We start from the raw sequence: 20907 nt of genomic DNA on the forward strand, positions 1-20907 counted from the left end.
GTATCAAAAAATTGGAAGGTCTTTATACTCGTTGTATCGCTCTTGAAGGGAACTATGTTGAATAATAAAAACGAATTTTGACAAAAAAAAAATGTGTTTTTCTTTGTTAGACCGGGAACTTATCAACCAACCTGTTAAATAATGGCGGTAAAAATCTACAGAGTTTAGATTGCAAATCAAGGCGTTATTTCTTCATTTTCTTGCACACTTATACGAAATGTTTATGATTCTTCTATACCTCAATCAAAATTGGTTCTTATAAATCCAGATTGTGATCTAGTTTTCATAGGTAGAATCTTTAAATTTTTCTTCGGGAAGTATATTGGTTGGACTGATCTGGTTGGGAGAATATCTTTCATCAAACCCCCCTGATATTTAATATATATTATCAAGTAACCCACTACGAAGAAGAGTTTTCAAAGGAAACTATTACATTTAATTCATGGTGGTGGGTATTTAAGATTCGGCCCGGCCGACCTTACTGATGTATATAAAGGGTGATTCTTTTGAGGTTAGGATTTTCATGCATTAGTATTTGACAGATCACGTGGGATTTCAGACATGGTGTCAAAGAGAAAGATGCTCAGTATGCTTTGACATTTCATCATGAATAGACTTACGATCTGCCACAACGTCGAATTTTCAGTGAATGGGCCCTAGAAAAGTTGGCAGAAAATCCGCTTTTTTATCGACAAATTTTGTTCAGCGATGAGGCTCATTTCTGGTTGAATGGCTACGTAAATAAGCAAAATTGCCGCATTTGGAGTGAAGAGCAACCATAAGCCGTTCAAGAACTGCCCATGCATCCCGAAAAATGCACTGTTTGGTGTGGTTTGTACGCTGGTGGAATCATTGGACCGTATTTTTTCAAAGATGCTGTTGGACGCAACGTTACGGTGAATGGCGATCGCTATCGTTCGATGCTAACAAACTTTTTGTTGCCAAAAATGGAAGAACTGAACTTGGTTGACATGTGGTTTCAACAAGATGGCGCTACATGCCACACAGCTCGCGATTCTATGGCCATTTTGAGGGAAAACTTCGGAGAACAATTCATCTCAAGAAATGGACCGGTAAGTTGGCCACCAAGATCATGCGATTTGACGCCTTTAGACTATTTTTTGTGGGGCTACGTCAAGTCTAAAGTCTACAGAAATAAGCCAGCAACTATTCCAGCTTTGGAAGACAACATTTCCGAAGAAATTCGGGCTATTCCGGCCGAAATGCTCGAAAAAGTTGCCCAAAATTGGACTTTCCGAATGGACCACCTAAGACGCAGCCGCGGTCAACATTTAAATGAAATTATCTTCAAAAAGTAAATGTCATGGACCAATCTAACGTTTCAAATAAAGAACCGATGAGATTTTGCAAATTTTATGCGTTTTTTAAAAAAAAAAGTTATCAAGCTCTTAACAAATCACCCTTTACTTGTTTCTTATTTATTTATCTTTTTGGTAACAATCTGTTTAATTACAAAAAAAGTTTGCCAACAAGCCTCTATCATGCCTCTTGGCGCTGAGGCGCTTAGTATATAATCTTCTTTTATTACATTATTATCAAAATAAAAAAATCTCTGGTCGGTTTATATGGGGGCTATACCTAAACGGTCAATACCAACTTGTCAATACCTTCCGACCTACATCAAAAACGACTACTTGTGTAAAGTTTCAAGTCGATAGCTTGTTTCGTTAGGAAGTTTGCGTGATTTCAACAGACGGACGGACATCGCTAGAACGATTCAGAATTTCACCAGAATATATATATATATTGTGAAAATGTTTTTTTTTGAAGTGATGCAAAATTTGCGCAAATAATAATTAAAGGCTCATGAAAGAGAGTATAATCAACACGGTGTATTTGACGTTTTCATGCTGAGTTGTTGTGTTTATTAATTTGTTAAATTAAATATATTTTAAAATAACTGCAACTTTGATGAGAATTTCTATTGTCCTAAGACATCTCACAATTCTCCTGCCGAATTTTCTCATTTGGACACTTTTATATGTGGCAACCCTAACAAGGGTTCACTCGAATTTTTAATCCGTTTATATCATTTAATTAATGTACTTTTGTATTTGTAGTTGGAAAAATGAAAGCCGATTTGTTTTGGGGGGCGTTCAAATGCGATTTCGATTGGCTCGAAATATGGCTTTGTGTAAGCGCATTAAATGGTGACAAATAAAATTGACATGAGTTTTCATATCCTTTTTCCCCATCACATACGCCTATTGGTTTAGAACAAAGCGTTGGCATTCATTTCATAAATTCCATCGGCGATTGCATAGTGGTTTAATATATCAATTGTTAAATTTCATTTCGGAGATACAGAACATTTTAAGTTTTTCTTTTGCCAGTGCTTTATTTGGAGTGTTACAAAAATATTGATGGTAGATGCCGCAATGTAAAGTAAATACTTTTATTTTGAACAGATTCTTGAAGAAAAAAAGAACTTTGAGTTATTTATTGTAGAAAAAATGTTTATTCAATTATCCAAAAATTAAAATTGTAATAAAACACACAGTTTATGTTTTTTGTTCCTATTTTATGCATTTTAAAATATAAAAATGTAACGTTTTTTAATTATAAATCATGTTTTACAAACTGTTGATACAATTGGCACACCCTCAAAACAAAAAATCGCTTCTGTAAGATATACACCCAAACACATTTTGCTTCAAGCGTTTCGGGTTGGAAGCGAAGAAGTTTTTTTAATTTGTAAAAAGTAGAAAGTGTAACAAGAAATACTGATAAAAATAAACAGTGAAATTGGAAAAAAATGTTTTAGTCTTTTAAATTTCTTCATCCAAATGAACTTCCAAGGCACAAGTTCTAAAGCAATGCAAAGTATCTAAAAATGGAGTAGTTCCGTCCTATGACAATCCCATGTAAAATTCATTGGAGATGATCCAAGTATGCACTTCCGGATCACGAATTGGGGATCCAAACTACTTTTTTGGAAGCTCTTTTTTTGCTGCCCAGCAAAACAGTGTCGCCAAAAAAGTAATGAAAATGTTCTTTTTGCATCCGGAAGTGGTGCAAAATTGACGCAGAAGCGATGCATTTAACATGGGTTTGTCAGAGGACGGAAGTTCTGCATTTGAACAGCCGTTGCACTGAATTTGCATCACTTCTTTAGGTGTGATCCGATTTCAATGTTTTGGATGTAAATTAAAAAATTCTATGATATTTTGTCAAATAAATAATTTTTATAATTTTGATGGATTCCAAAGCTTGTCTGAAACGTTTAACCTCAAATATTTTCAAAAATTCAGATTGGATTTAGCATTTTTTTCGACAAAAAACAAAAAAGCAAGTTAAAAAAAATTGTATTAAAAGAACTTCCTACATGGACGAAAAAGACTGTTTTTCATATGTTTGGGTATAAACATTATATGTTTGGAACTCAAATTTTTAAACACAATATTTTTGAGTGCAAACATATAATGTAAACTAGCATAATATGTTTGGGACATATATGTTAATATATTAGAACATATTATGTTTGGGTCATAAAATGTTTGTAAATATAATATGCTTGGATTCAAACATATATTAATTTAGAAATAGCCCATAAACATATATGTGTTTACAAAGAGAGACAAAGTGTATGCTGGAAGTAAAATAATGAAAGTAACCAATTGGCGCATTACAAATATATACACAAAGAAAATTTCATTAAACATAGGAAAAATACTACGTGTGAATATAAACAAGTATAAATTTACATATTATGAGTAAACATATATATGTTGTGATATAAGACTTCGCCAAAAATTGTATATGCTTAAGTAAAATATTAAAATGAGTATTCGGAGAGAAAATTCATTCGGAACCAAGATAAAATATATTTGAAAAAAGAGCATGAGTTTCGTTTATCATTTTCGCATTATCGGAACGTAGGACGAGTAAGTCAAAATATTCAAACGAAGGTAATTAAAGGGATCTTCATAAAAACTAACGAAAGGGCACTATACACTGAACAAAAAGCATGTCCGGTTCCAAAGATTGTGTCTCCACTTGATATTGATTCCGAACCAAAGAAGCGGAGAATACAAGTAAGGATGCTTTTAAGGCACAATTCTCTTTTAAATGGGGTTTTGTGTACTTGACTCTACGAAGCACATTTCGCTTTTTCAGATTTTTTTCATATAATTTTTCAGCTTTTTTTCATATGCTATAAAATGTCCGTTAAAAACAAGACTTCCAGTACAAATTATGCTATGTTTCAAGTAAAAAATGTCTTTAAAATAAAGTATTGAAAAACATATCCTATTTTTATTGATTTTTGCCTTGTAGTCAAGATGCAAAAATGCAACAAATTTAAAAACAGTTTCATTAATTTTAAATACTTTTTCTGAATTATTAAAGTCAAGTTGACCTTAGTCCAAAAATTTGTTCTTTCATGTTATGATACCAATTTTTAAGTCAAATCACTTAATTATAACGACAACACGACTTCATTGAAAGTATCGACCTTTGAACATGGAAAAAAACTTTATATTAGAGAAATGCGTCTTCTAAGCTAAGCAAAAGTTGTATTCTTATTTTAGGGACATGAACTCTTTGGCTTCACGACAATATTTTTTCAGTACACTCTTTTTAGAGTTGTGAAAGTAAAATGAAAACAGGGCGAAGCAGTGAAAAATTAAACAGTAAGATCTATAAAAACAAAGATTAGTTCCTCTTTATTAATGAGTAGTCCAAGAGGAGTTGACGGATTTTTTCGAAAATACAAGCGGGCATTGAGTTCGAGTTTTGCCGCTAAAATTATTTCTCATTTTAGCGGCAAAACCAGAATAACATTACAACTTTTGCAACAATTGAATAAGTTTATTTTCTTTAAAAGAAATTATTAAAGAAAAGTAAAAGAGTCAACATGGCCATTTTAACGCGATAATACCAATTTATACCGGCCTTAAGAATTAAATTAAGTACAAAATTATTCGTTAATAAAAATTCATATTTATTTGTATTTCTAAATTAATGGTGTTACATGCTAGGAAACAATTGTTCACACCAAAATAAATTTATGTGATGTTGTAAAATTACTGTTTATAATTTAAATATAATGTGCTTTTGAATGGTTATCGTTAACCTTAGGATTCGATGGGAAAATATTTTAATATACTCGAATTCACGTTCTTCTTTTGTAAGAGTTTTTGAATTTCTTCAAAAATTTTAAACTTGTATACAAAAACCTTTATTTGTTACACAATTTTTATTTTTGCAATAAAAAAATAATATTTGATTTGAACTCAGTCCATTTCGTTTATATCAAGCATTTTTCTTTTCTGGCTTTAAGTCTTTTATAAAACACACTTTACAATTTCGTAGTAAAAATTTAATATAACAGTATGTAATGCTGAACACCTTTTCGGGAACTTCCGAACGAATCTGGAATATATGTTAAAAAATATATTAAAAAAAAAAATGGTGTTGGTCGAAGCAGGGATCGAACCCAGGACCCCTGTCACGCAAGGCGGACGACCAACCACTGCTCCACGCTGCCAACAAATGTATGTTTAACAATGTTATGTTTGCATCGGCCCGTGGGCGCCGCAAGCTATGCTATATAAATATAACTTATAACGATAATTATCTCTTGTTGACCATAACAGCTACGTAGCCCAGTGGTTAGTGTGCTGGCTTACAAATTGTGTGGTCCGCTGTTCGAATCCCCGTCCGGCAAAAGGTAAAATTGAAAAAAAAAAAATATAAAATTTAATAATTTCTTCTACAATGTTTGTATTACAGAAAAAGGTGCTAAGAACTAAAAAAAAACTCATGGAAGTGAAAAAAATGTGAGGCAATATACAATTAGGCAGAAAAAAATTTTGAGCACAATATTCTTTGGGAGAAAATTCTCCTCAGCATATAATATTTTTGGGTCCAAAATGCCTCCAAACATACTATATGTTCATATAATAACATATAGTTTTTTGGAAGACAACATTATTGAATTTGGATGGAAAAATACAAAATGTTTGGAACTTAGACTACCCAAACATATTATATTGTTTAGACCAATATGCTTTCAAACATATTATATATTGGAAGAAATCAAACATATAAATGTTTGGGCAATACCCAAAAATGTATATGCTTGAAGCAAAATATGTTTGGGAGTATATGTTACAGAAGCGATTTTTTTTTGAGGGTGTATGTAGTTAAAATAAAGAGCATCGTTGGAAGTACATCTTCTGGAAATGCTTTTAAAGTTGTGCCTTGGAAGAACTTCGAAATTTTTTGCTGGGTGAGTATATATAGCATTTTCACTTCAAATGAAACCTTTTTCAAACCAAATGAATCATTTTTTTAAATCAAATGAAACGTTTTTCATTTCAAATGAAACTTTTTTCAAATCAAATAAATCTTTGAATTTTCAATTATACTTTAAGATTGATAAAAGAAGACCAGCGAAAACACGTAACCAAAAACGCAATGATAATGTTCTTTTTCGCTCAGAAGCAGTGAATTTTACATGGGCTTGCCATAGGGCGTATGCCATTTTTATGGGCATCCGCAGCAATGATTTCGCATTAGTTTTTCAAGTGTGATGATATTTCAGTATTTCAGATTTCATTAAAAAAAGGAAAATCATAAAAAAAGATTATTAACGTTTTCTAATTGTATCTTTACTTAAAAGAGTTTTAGATTTAAAACGCTGGCAAATATTTGATCGAAAATCCCACCTCTGCCGAGAAATAGATCAGTACACTTTTTAAATATTTTTGTTGGAAATTTCCATCATTTGCTTTTTGTCCTTACTGTGTTTTATATCCGGTAAAGTTCAGAAAATTTTAATGTATTGCGAAAACTTAGTAAACCGAAAAATGTTTATGTATGGTCCCAAAAGAACTTCCTGCGAAGTGAAAATTGGGTCAATCTCTAGAAAAACATTTTTGATGTATATTACAGGTAATGACTTAGGAATAACTTCCGAATTTTTTGCTGGGGTATGAAAAATTTCCAAAAAAGTTCGGATTTGAATATAGGTTCCGTACACAAAAACTTATAATGTCACCAAACCTTTAGTTCACAACTAACTTCAAGGAAATTTGTTTCGATGGAAAAATTACAATAGTTACTCATTGTGGATTTTCGATTGGATGAAATTTTCTATGAGAATATTAGACATCGATTAGTAATAGTGATTTGAATTTAATTAAAAGTCCTAATAAATTTTTGAATAACATTAACCATACATATATTCAATTAAAAACGAGTTTCTATTTAAGAAGGCGTGCAATCCTAAATTAAGACTTGGATAATCAATACTATAATTATAAGAATTGTGTATTCTTGTTGTGCGAGTATTATTGTTGGGGATTTTCTGCAAACATTACTTCTGAATTATACTTGGCATAGGAGATTTTAAAAATCCCACAGTAAATTAATTCTAGCAAACATTTGGGTTATGAGGGATGTTATCCCTTAACTGTTCCCAACATTTTCTTATTCAGTTTCTTCGTACGCATACTTCTGTATTCGCACTTATTCGTACATATACACAGTCTTACACAAGTTTACATACGACTTAAGAAATTGTATTTTCTTTAATTAATAAAATATAATAAAATATGCATATATATGCTTTAGATTTTGTAAATTAATTTCAAAAAAAAAGTATTTGTCAATTTTCAAGAAGATTTTTTTTGTCTGGATTATAAACAACAACAAGAAACATGTTTAGTTATAAGGTAAAAACCTCAAGGGTATGTAAACTTATGTGAGACTGTGTACATTCTAATCATTATTTCTTTTCCCTTTTGATGAATTGGAAAAGTACCGTTAGAAATAGTTTTGTATATTAAGGTTTGATCGTCGAGATATGCGCGAGTCAGTCACGTAGGCAAAGCTGGAAACAAAAGGTCGTGAAGCAAAGCGGAGTCGCGTGAAATATAAAACAAGATCGAAAAAAAAAGGTTATGCAATTATAACCACGTTGTTGAATCGTTTCAATTTATTTCAGTCAACGTGATGAAATCTGAAAATAAATTTAAAGAAAACGGTCGAGATTTCCGTATTACTTTACCAAGCTAAAGAAAATCATCGCGATCCAAAAACAATATTATTTTTACAATGTGGTGTGATCAGAAAATCTTAGTTGTTGAACTAAATTAAATAATAATAAAGTGACTTTTAGATAGATGAAAAAAAAATATATTTGATTTTTCGCTTGCAGAATTTATAAAAAAAAATATATTTACAAGAACGAAATGAAAATGATATGTAATCAGTGAATACCACTTTGGTTCCATCCAGTTTCTCAAAAACCATCAAGAACGGTATAACTTCCATAAAACAAATTGAGGTGTCAATAGAACCATTTGTGTCGTCGTGGACAGTAAAAGAAGAAAAATGTAAATATTATTTGTTCATACGACGATGTAAATATTAATAACCACATTGTGTAGTTTGTTAATGCTAATTCACGAAGGAAATGGTATAATGTGCAAATCTGGACAAAAAAAACAAAATTAATAAATATAAGTTAAATAACTATAATTGATACATACTACAATATTGCTAACTAGTGAGCAACAAAATTAAAAGAAGTAATGTCAAAAAAATCAACAATACCATGTATCTACGCGATGGAAGAGAATAAGTAAATACAATTTTCCCGCAGTAAAAAGAAAATTATATGTATGAACTATATCGCTAAACACGCGCCCTTCAACCTTGAAATGTATGGTTCAAGATTATCCCCGAGATCAACAACTATAACCATTTATGATATTCTTCTTCAATCAACATACAAGCCAGCTGTTTCTTCTATTACAAAAATCTGATCAATTTTGTAAAGCATTATTAACTTAATTTATCTTAAGAGTATTTGTAAGTACAATTACAACATAGTTTTAAGATTCTCCCCTCTTGTAATTATATAAATGAATTTGTTTTAATAATAAGAGATTGAATATGAAACCCTAAACTCTTTTAATTGGAGAGAGGACAGTTGGTAGGGAGATGTAGTGACAACACAGGTGCAATCAAAGGGGTAATGTATAACTACGAGTACTGACATTACCATAGGCGTACCCACAACGGGGTCATGGGCGGGGAAAAATGTACTCCCTGTAACAATAACATCGCGTTACTCGATAAATCAGAATAGTGAAATGAAAGCCTTTTCATTTACTGTATATGTATGACATTTAAATTTTATGTGGCATTGTATGGCATATTTTTTCTAAACTATGTTCGAGTCGAAAATTTAATGGGTCAAAGAATCACGCCACTTGAGAACTAGCCGTCAACTTTTATGCCAATGACTTGTTTTATTTTAAATTTGATCACAATACAGAAAAGGATTTTCGAAATCAGACTCGCTCGTAACATAGATGGCGCCCAACGAAAACGTGGGACTGCTCCTTAAAGTTCCAGTCCTACGATTCATACTAATATAGTCAGTATATTAAAATTGGTATGTCTGTTAGGTTTTTTACTCAGTTCTAGAGTCAACTCGAAATTGGTTTATATATTTTGTAACGAGTATTGCCAAACAAATCAAATCTATTTATGATCATGCATTGGAAATGCATACCAATTCTAATATGCGTACATTGGAAATGGCTAAGATATAAATCTTAATGAATGGATACGGGACTGGTGTCAAGAAACACTGTCATGCGTTCGCCGCTTTGAGACTAATATCAAATTATTTTTTTTTGTACATCCCATTCACTTTGATTTTTCGAAAATACATTAGTCAGTAGCATTAAATTTGCGAAATTTCTGTTTTATTAGCAATGCTATTTCCGATTTTGACGAGTGAATAAGCTTTTTGTGAGATTCAAAAGTCTTAAATATTTGGGAAAGAACCTTGATATTTCATGGTATTGAATATCACAATTGGCCTAGCAATAATAACATTTGTTGGTAAATAATGTTTCACTATTCTGATTTTTTTTAAATAAAATTAAAAAAAAAAAAAAAAAAACTATAGACAATAGTCCATGTCAATTGGTCTATTGGAACATAGTACATGTAATTGAATATAGCCGGTACACGATTATTAGATAATTTGCTTTGTGTATTCAATTATTAATAAAATCCTGGGATGTCACAACAACTCCTAAGAAACTGGAATCTCTCCTCATAGCGAGTGCTTAAGAACACAAAAACAATAACAAGGTAACATTTTCTTTAATATTTGTTTTTCAAATTTCACTCTAAAAGAAGATATTATCAAAACCATATATACATAAACTATTCAAAATTATAAACGGCATATAATACCTCTCGAATCTACCATCTTCTTCGTGAATTATTTGATTTTCCATTCCATTCCAATTCCATTCCATTACCATAATACCGTAAATATATTTTTGGTTATATGAGGAAAAATAATAAATTAATTAATTAAAAATAAATTTTAGTAACATATTGAAAAATCATTTTCTTTTGGTTTAAAGATTATCTGATCACATGCATAAAAATTTTCTAACTCAAAGTTTAACGATATCATTGGCGCGTTGAATCCTTTACCTAATGAACTCCATTAAGTAGTATGTTTTTGCGTAGCTCCGGGAAAGTTTCTCCGAGTAAAACAAATCATTCTCGTGGTCGCGGCAAAAGATTAGAAACGCCGACAAGACCATCGGTATTAAATTTGAATAGTCCGCCGATAGGAAGGCCGAAAGTTATTCATTCGCCGCCTTGTAGTTCTAGTGCTTTATTAGTGAATCCATTTACAAGTCAGGATAACGAGATTAGTGACGCTCGGTCTGTTGATTTGGAAGGGAGATACAATTTATTATCCTCACCGAACGGGATAGGAACTACTATAAATAGCGAGATAAATATTTTGGATCAGTCCTTAGGCCAAACTACCACCTTGATTGGTTTCGACGAAATTTTAACATCTCAGCCTTTAACAGCTAATATGGAAGGTAACGACCAGCAATCTGGCGATAGGACAAACGCCACTAATATGTTAGAGCTTTTGAATGACATAAGGAAAGACCAGTTAAATTTTGCGACTGAATTAGGATCAATTAGGGAAACTATTTCAGGTCTAACGCAACCACCAGTTACGACTAACCAATCGGATACAGCCGATTCTGACAGACCACCCGCTGGTACTAATTCAAATCCAGTCCCTAGGATATCGACTGGACGAAGAATCGACTTAGAGAAATGGAAGATAAATTTCGATGGGACGGGTAATGTGACAGACTTCCTTTTTAGAATAGACACCCTTGTTGATAGGACACAATGCCCTTTAGAGCAGCTAGAGGATAACTTTCAGATATTCCTCAGTGGTAGGGCCGAATTATGGTATTGGGAGTTTGTGAAGATTAATAATGACCCTCCGTATCAACTTATAAAGAAGGCGTTGTTAAAGGAATTCTCCTCATTTGAGTCCGATGACGATCTTTTATATCAGATTAACTCGAGGAAACAGAATCTACGCGAGACATATGATGATTTTCATTCCGCCATAATTACAATGAATGCGAGAATGAGGGTACCGATTTCTGAGTCTCGTCTCATTTCAATTATAAGGAAGAATGTTGTTCCGGAGTTAAAGTTAATGCTTTTCAATTCTGATGCGGAGAATTTGCACTCCCTTAGGGAGGTGGCAAGAAACGCTGAAAAGATACTAAGGGAGAACAAGAGTTTATATCCCTCGAAGGTAGTGAATCGTCAGGTCCACGAACTGGAAGTGATCGATGCTCAGGCTCATGACTCAGATACCGAGGACGATCCACAGGTAGAGGCATTTAAGTTTTCGCAACGCAAGCAAGATTATTCTCATATTAAATGTTGGAACTGTCTATCTTTTGGACATTCCTACATTTATTGTCCCGATGAGACTCGAGCACTTTTTTGCTACAAATGTGGGGAACGCAACGTATCTACCATCAGGTGTAAGAATCCTCACCCGGGAAACCGGAAGCGGAACGAGATTGTAACCGGGGAATCTCGTTCTCCTCAGCAAACCCCGTGTTTGAGTCAAGGTCAAAGATAAGTCTTCCACAGGAAGGCGAATCTATACCATATACTAATGATAAATTGTTAAACCCGGAAGTGACGATTTTAACTAGGACTCTTGGAAACCGCTCTAGGAAGATAATAAATTGTCGTGAACGCTATAAGAAAAGAAAAATGTACCGTCGCTTGATTGAGTCATCCGTTTTTTGCGGAAGGGAGGATGAACGACCTTTTGCAAAAATTTCAATTTTTGGTGAAAAATTTTTAGGACTACTCGATTCTGGAGCGAGCGTATCAGCCCTAGGGAAGAATGGCATAAAGTTTCTAGAGAACAACGGTGTAATTTTGAGGCCATTTAGATCTTCGATTTCTACTGCTGACGGATCGAAAAATCATGTTTTAGGACATTGTAAGTTACCAGTAACTTATAAAGGCGTAACTAAGGATATCGACTTTTACATTGTACCTACTCTTTGCCAGGAAATATATTTGGGATTAGATTTCTGGCAGAAATTTGCGATAGCCCCAAATATAATTCCCCCTATTGAGTCCATGGACCTGGAGGAATCTGACCGTAAAGAAGAGTTTTGTTTTCACAGGCTATCTGCCGAACAGGCTTTGGAACTCGATTCTGTGACAGCCGAATTCCCCTCATTTGAAAAACTTGGTCTTGGCAAGACAACTCTTTTAAGTCATCATATAGATACCGGGGATTCCGCTCCAATCAAGTGTAAACATTATCCGCTATCTCCTCCGCGGCAAATGGAAGTATATGAAGAACTTGATCGCCTGTTGAAGTTGGGTATAATCGAGGAATCCAATTCACCCTGGTGTTTTCCCATAGTAAATGTGCGGAAACCTGGTAAGATTCGACTGTGTTTGGATTCCCGAAAATTAAATGCGGTAACTAAGAAGGATTCGTACCCACTTCCTCACATCAACGGATTATTGTCCAGACTCAGCGATACCCAATTTATTAGCGGTATTGATTTGAAAGACGCCTTCTTTCAAATACCGCTCACGGATTCCTCCAAGGAAAAAACGGCGTTTGCGGTTCCCGGTAGGCCGCTCTACCAATATAGAGTTATGCCGTTCGGGCTCTGTAATGGTCCACAGACAATGAGCCGTCTGATGGATAAATGCATACCATCTCGCCTGAGAGAAAACGTATTTATTTACCTAGACGACTTATTGGTATGTAGCGCATCGTTTTCTGACCACCTTAGACTTCTACGCGAAGTGGCCCATTGCTTGAAGACCGCCGGTCTAACGATCAATGTGTCTAAGAGCAAGTTTTGTCAGGCCGAAATTAAGTACCTTGGTTATCGCATAGGTAGTGGCTGTCTTAAAGTTGACCCAGAGAAGGTCTCGGCTATAGTGGATTTTCTTCTACCGAAGACCCCTCGCCAAATTCGTCGCTTTATTGGCATGGCAAACTGGTACCGCAATTTCATCACCAATTTTGCAGACATGTCGGGACCGTTGACAGACTGTCTGCGTTCAAGTAGGGTAAAATTCCAGCTCACACCAGAGGCAATTGCAAGCTTCAGGAAGCTGAAAGACGCTCTTAGCAATGCCCCGGTGTTAGCACAGCCCGATTTTTCGCGGGAATTCATCATCCAGTGTGATGCATCACGTGTTGGTGTTGGTGGAGTACTCTACCAACTGGATGATGATAACAGGGAAAGACCGATTGCTTTTGTTTCTCAGAAACTAAATCGTGCTCAACGCAACTACACAGTCACGGAGCTTGAGTGCCTCGCCGCCATAGTATGCGTTAGACGATTCAGACCTTACGTGGAAGGTTTGCCATTCCGGATAATCACGGACCATTCAAGTCTTAAATGGCTCATGAACCAAAAAGACTTGAATGGCAGACTCGCCCGATGGAGCCTAAAACTCCAGGGGTTCGATTTCCGCATCGAACATAGGAAGGGATCTCTAAATATTGTCCCAGACACTTTATCCCGCTTTGATGTAGACGCGTTAGAGCTCGCCTCTTCATTTCCCGAGATTGAATTTAACTCAAAAGATTTTGAATGTCCCGAATATGATCTTTTGAGAAAGACTGTTATGGAAAATGGCGATCGTCTACCCGATGTACGCATTTCCGAGGACAAGATTTTTAAGAGGGTTAAGTTCCGCCTTGGCGTGGAATCAGGAGAAGATAGTTTGTGGAGACTATGGCTCCCACAATCATTAACCGGGAAAGCCGTGATACTTGGACACGAGGCATGCTGCCATGGGGGATTCATGAAAACCCTCACTCGTGTACGCCAAAAATATTATTGGCCTTCCATGGCGCGAGACGTTAAGGCATATGTAGATGGATGCGACGATTGCAAGGCAATTAAGCCTGCTAACTGTATATTAAGGCCACCTATGGGTGAGGCTTTCCCAACGGTACGCCCGATGCAAAGAATTTATTGCGATTTTCTCGGCCCTTATCCGTTATCGAGAGCAAGGAACACCCAATTGTTTATAATTCTAGACCATTTCACAAAATTCTTATTCCTTCAGCCTATGAAATCTGCAACCTCTATCAACGTTATTGACTATCTTAAAAATCAAATTTTTAATACCTTTGGGGTCCCACAATTTCTGCATTCGGACAATGCTAAACAATTCATTTCTAAAGAGATGCAAGAGTTTTTAAAACTTTATGGTGTTAATCATGTGCGCACTGGTCTTTACTCCCCGCAGGCTAACGCTTCCGAGCGTGCAAACCGTGAAATCATTTCCAAAATTCGGTTTTTATTAAAAGATGAACCCAATCATTTAGACTGGGATTCTTGCATTCCCCGCATCCTGGCAGTGTTACGTAGTGATTTTCATTCTTCGATCGAATGTACGCCCTACTATGCCATGTTTGGGCAAAACATGTGCATGCATGGCTCGACGTACCCACTATTGGATAAGTTGAACATACTAAGAGATGACACCGTAGTTACGAGGGTAGATAAATTGTCTAATATTCGGGAGAAAATAGAACGAAATTTGGAAAAGGCTCATGAGAAAGCGGCTAGGGTCTATAACACCAGGGTTAAGCCTGTTGATTATAAAATTGGCCAGGAAGTTTTCCGAAAGACCCATAATCTAAGCAAGTTTGAGAAGGGATTGAATGCCAAGTTTACCCCAAAGTATTGTGACGAATTTGATAATTATAGACATAAGTTTATTTAAATTAGTTTCCGTTAATTTAAAATTTCAAATTGTAACGATAAAATTTCGCTATCACTTCTTGGAATCATCTATTCATTTTCTAGTATTTTCCTGAATTTCTGTTATGTTCTTTTGTTTGCTTACCGAAATGTTAGTTCTTACTCTCTCATAGAATAACAACCCCTTTGCTTTGTTATTTTGCTTTCTCATTTCATCTCATTGTCTATTGTCATTGTTGTTGTAGTAATGCGAGCATATATCTATGTGAGTGTGTATGTGTTTGGCAGCCACCAGACGAATAACTTAATGGTCGTAGATCCTTCTAGCCTTGTCTAAGAATGTTATGGCGTTGCCAGAATATTGTAGTGCTACCAGAATGTTCTCGTATTGCCACACCGTCATATATAAAAGCGCTCACATGCTGCTAACGAGTCAGTCTTAATTAAAGCGTCAAACGAATAACTCCAGTGTGAACGAATTGTAAAGTGTGAAGTCATAGTAAATAAATTGTAGATTGTCGTTATTTAAAAGAACTGTGTTTTAATTGTCGGGTAATTAAAAACGCCTAAATATAAAAACGTAACAATTGGTGTCGGAAGTGAAATAACGGAAAAAAAAATCTACAATGAAGTTTAATGAGCTTCGTGTGGAAGACTTAAAAAAGGAATTGAGCAAACTGGAGCTGCCGACAACAGGCAATAAGGCCCAGCTTCAAAAGCGTCTACTGGAAGAGTTTGAACGGCGTAATATGGACATTGCGACGCATGAGTTTGATTATAAGGAAGACATTGATGAATCAATACTCGTCAATACAAGCAGTGTAGAAACTCCATCTGTGGCTTCGAGTGTTGTGGATTACACATCAATGCTCAATGTTTTGAGCAAAATGATGGAAGAAAACTCTAGAAAAATCATGGATGAGAATTCTAGAAAAATGGAAGAAAATTCTAGAAAATTGCTGAAAGAAAATGCCCTACAAATGGAAACAAATTCTAGAAAATTGGAAGAGAAATTCGACGAAAATTCTAGAATTCTCAACGAAAAATTACAACAAATTTCTGAAGGCATGGAGAAACGTGTGGACCATATAGAAAATCAAATTGTGGAATTGGATAAGAAAGTTCTTTCCGTGGATGAGAAAATTATGGTTCATGATGAGAAGTTTCTGCACATCGAGAAAAAAATGTCAGAGCTGGAAATTAAAGGTGGTCCAGTGCGCGTCATCGAGGGCTCAAAAATCAAAACTCCTGTTTTCGATGGCTCAACGTCATTTGATGTCTTCAAATTTCAATTCGAAATGGTTGCTTGTAGAAATTTGTGGAATGACGATGATAAAGCAATTGAACTTCTATTGGCATTAAAGGGCAATGCTGCTGATGTGATACAAAGCATTCCCGCTGCTTCTAGAAATAACTATAATGAAGTAATAGCGGCACTTCAACGCAAGTATGGTGGAGAGCACAAGCAGGACATCTTCAGAATGGAATTGAGAGGAAGAATCCAGAAATCGAATGAAACCCTACAAGATTTCGCAACAGAAGTTGAGCGGCTAGTGCTTTTGACATACCCAGGTGAGAGTCATCCTCTTGTGGACCGCATCAAGATTGAAACCTTCGTCAATGGAATTCGAGACCCAGATATAAAATGTGCAACATATGCGTCACAAAAGGCTACATTCGCTGAAACAGTAACATTCGCACTTGCACAGGAGACTGCGAGATTGCTAGCGCGGCCTCAAATTCACAAGGTACGTAAAGTAGAGACAGAGTGTGATGAATCAAAGTCCGTTATTGAGTCGATGAAAGAGGCCATGAAGCAGGCAATGCAAGAAATGAAGCAAGAGGCAAATAAATCCCGGATCAAATGCTATAACTGTGATAAGCCGGGACATCTAGCTCGAGAATGCAAAGCACGACGCAAACGGTCAAGGTCCACATCACCATCTCCATTAAACAATAGCCATAAGAAGGTGACCCCACAGTCAAGTGAGTCACCTTTAAACTAAATCGAGCTAGTTCAGCGGGGCAAGAGCTGGCTCCCACAGACGATGGCCCCACCATCTCCATAGCAATAGTTCAACAGAAAAACAACAATTTAACTATTGCGGGTGTTATTAATGGCGACAAGCGTACTTTGACGTTGGATACTGGTGCATCAAAGTCTATCATTAGATCTGATTTAGTAAAAGGAAAAGTTACACCACTGATTGGAGTCAAGCTACGCACGGCTACAGGGGAACCCGCAACCGTATATGGAAAGGTCACCGTAAAATTAACTATTGCTAACAAATCCGTTACTTATGATTTCATTGTGGCCGATATAGTAGACGAAGTTATAATTGGAGCGGATTTCATGATTGCTTTTGGTCTCAATCTGGATATGAAGCGTCGTGTAATGACATGGTGCGATACCGAAATAACGGTAAACGTGGGATACGACGAGAATACACCTGTCAGACGTTTGACAACGAGCCAGTCAGAGTCTATACCACCGAATGCCGAAGCAATTATATGGGTTTCTATGGATGGAGATTGTGAAGTCGGCCAATTGTGGGTTGTTGAACCAGCAGAAAACAAAAGCAACAACATCTTGATAGCAAATGCCCTGGTAACAACGAACGAAGAGAGACTAATACCAGTCCGTGTCTTGAACTTGTCTGACAATCATGAGCAAATTGTAAAATTTTCTGATATTGGAAAATGTACACCAGCCGAGGCAATAGTCAATTTGGAAGGCAACTCATCAAAGACACATGGAGCAGTGAGAAAACATCTAGAAGGGTATTTCGAGGCTTGGACACGTCATCTATCGCCGTCAGAGAGAAATAAAGCCAAGCAATTGTTGTGGAAAAACGCCTCTGCTTTTGCTTCTGAAAAGGGAAATCAAGGAAGAACATCTGTAGTGAAACATGAAATTAAAACCGCAGAAGAAAGGCCCATAAAACAGGCACCACGAAGTGTTCCCCTGGCAAAAAGAGACGAAGTTCAAAAGCTCATAAAGGAAATGGCGGAGAGTGGAGTGATGATGATGGCTCGCATCATCAAGTCCTTGGTGTTCCCCAGTTGTGCTGGTCAAAAAGAAAGATGGAAGTACCCGATTCTGCGTGGACTACAGAAAACTAAATGATGTCACCAAAAAGGACAGTTATCCGCTTCCACGCATTGATGACACGTTGGACACACTAGCCGGAACAACATGGTTTTCTACGCTTGATTTGCAGAGTGGATATTGGCAAGTAGAGATCGCCGAGAAAGACAAGGAAAAGACGGCTTTTGGCGTTAATGGCGGTCTCTGGCAATTCAATGTAATGCCGTTCGGGCTCTGCAACGCTCCAGCTACCTTCGAAAGATTGATGGAGCGGGTACTGAAGGGGTTGCACTGGAAGTCGTGCTTGATATACTTGGACGACATCATAGTGATGGGCAAAACATTTGACGAGCACCTTAAGAACTTGAAAGACGTTATCCAGCAATTGTCAGCCGCTGGTCTACGCCTTAACGCAAAGAAATGCTCCCTTTTCCAGCGAGAAGTTAAATACCTGGGTCATCATGTGACTGCAGAGGGCATATCCACCGATGAAGACAAAATCCAAGCTGTCAGAGATTGGCCACGACCCGGAAATCTCCACGAATTAAGAAGTTTCCTTGGGTTATGTACATATTACCGACGATTCGTCCCAAACTTCGCCAGCATCGCCGCTAGTCTCCATAAATTGACGCAAAAAGGTCAGAAGTTCCAGTGGAGCGACGAACAGGAGGATTCATTCCAACATTTAAAAGAACTTTTATGTTCAGCTCCTGTTCTAGCGTATCCTATTCCGGGCGAAAAATTTGTTTTGGATACAGATGCTAGCGCGCATGGTATTGGAGGTGTGCTATCCCAACAGATAGACGGCAAGGAGAAGGTCATCGGATATTTCAGCCGAACGTTGTCCAAGCCCGAAAAGAACTACTGTGTAACGCGACGAGAGCTGCTAGCCGTCATAGAGAGTGTAAAACATTATCATAAATATTTGTATGGACAACATTTCTTGCTAAGGACTGATCACTCAGCTCTACGATGGTTGCTTCAATTCAAGAATCCGGAAGCTCAACTGGCACGTTGGATCGAGAGGCTCCAGAGCTATGATTTCAGTATCGAGCATAGAAAAGGTGGAAAACACGGTAACGCTGACGCTTTGTCACGTCGACCTTGCAGTATAGAATGCAAGCACTGCTCGAAGGCTGAACATAAGGAGGAGATTGTTGATATTCGGCTGTTACACATCGAATCTGGAGTGGACTGGCCAACAGAACAGCGTAAAGATCCCATTTTGAACAAAATTATTTCGGCAAAGGAAGAGAACAAGAAGCCCAGTAAGAAAGACATCGCAGCCGAAAGTCCACTTATGAAATCATACTGGGCTCAATGGGATAGTTTAGTTCTAGCCAATGGATCCCTGCAACGTAAATGGGAAAGCGAAGATGGCAAGAGCAGCCGAAATTTGATCATCGTTCCAGATTCCAAAATAAGAGACGTTTTGGTGGAGTTCCATAATGGTCCCAGTGGAGGTCATCTGGGAATAACCAAAACCGCCGATAAAGTGAAGCAACGATTCTACTGGGTTGGATGCCAGAAATCAATTGCTGAATGGGTAGCCAATTGCGAGAAGTGCATGAAGGCGAAAGGTCCAACAAGGAAAAGTCGAGGTCCTATGCAAGAATATAGACCAGGAGCCCCGTTTGAAAGAATAGCAATGGACGTGGCAGGCCCTTTCCCAGTAAGTGATTCTGGAAACCGTTATGTCCTTGTGGTCATGGATTACTTCAGCAAATGGCCGGAGGTGTATGCAATTCCAAACCAAGAGGCAAAAACGATTGTGGATGTGGTCAACAAAAACTGGATATGTCGCTACGGTGTGCCGTCCGAGATTCACTCAGACCAGGGAAGAAATTTTGAATCGGCCATATTCAAAGAGATGTGTGAATCCCTTGGTATCAAGAAAACGAGGACTACACCATTACATCCACAATCCGATGGCATGGTAGAAAGGTTTAATCGCACTCTGGAAGAACATCTTCGAAAAGTAGTGGACAACGGCCAGAGGGACTGGGACGAGCATATACCAAAGTTTTTGCTGTCGTATAGATCTGCCATTCATGATTCCACCTCTCGAACACCGGCCAATGTTCTATTCGGAACTGAGTTGAAGTTGCCTGGAGATCTGATATTCGGCGCTAAACCTAATGAGCTCGCCATGGAAGAAAACAGAAACGACATCCCAAACACTTTCGGTGAAGTTCACGAATCAGTGCGCAACAAAATAAAAATGGTCAGCAACAGAATGAAGGCGAGATACGATCGTGCTGTAAATACTAAGGGCTTCCAAGAAGAAGAATTGGTTCTGCTATTTAACCCGCAACGAAAGAAAGGATTGTGTCCTAAACTGCAAACACAGTGGGAAGGCCCATACAAAGTCATCAAGAGGATCAATGATGTTGTATACCGGATTCAGAAGGACGACAGCCCTAGATCAAAGATGAAAGATGTACATCTGGAACGATTGGCTCCTTACGGAACAGGTTCTGTGCCTGTTCGGGACGAACAGGCTTAAGCGGGAGGCAGTGTGACGAATTTGATAATTATAGACATAAGTTTATTTAAATTAGTTTCCGTTAATTTAAAATTTCAAATTGTAACGATAAAATTTCGCTATCACTTCTTGGAATCATCTATTCATTTTCTAGTATTTTCCTGAATTTCTGTTATGTTCTTTTGTTTGCTTACCGAAATGTTAGTTCTTACTCTCTCATAGAATAACAA

Source organism: Haematobia irritans, chromosome 3, assembly GCF_050003625.1.
Source record: "Haematobia irritans isolate KBUSLIRL chromosome 3, ASM5000362v1, whole genome shotgun sequence".
NCBI classification, from domain to species: Eukaryota; Metazoa; Arthropoda; class Insecta; order Diptera; family Muscidae; genus Haematobia; species Haematobia irritans.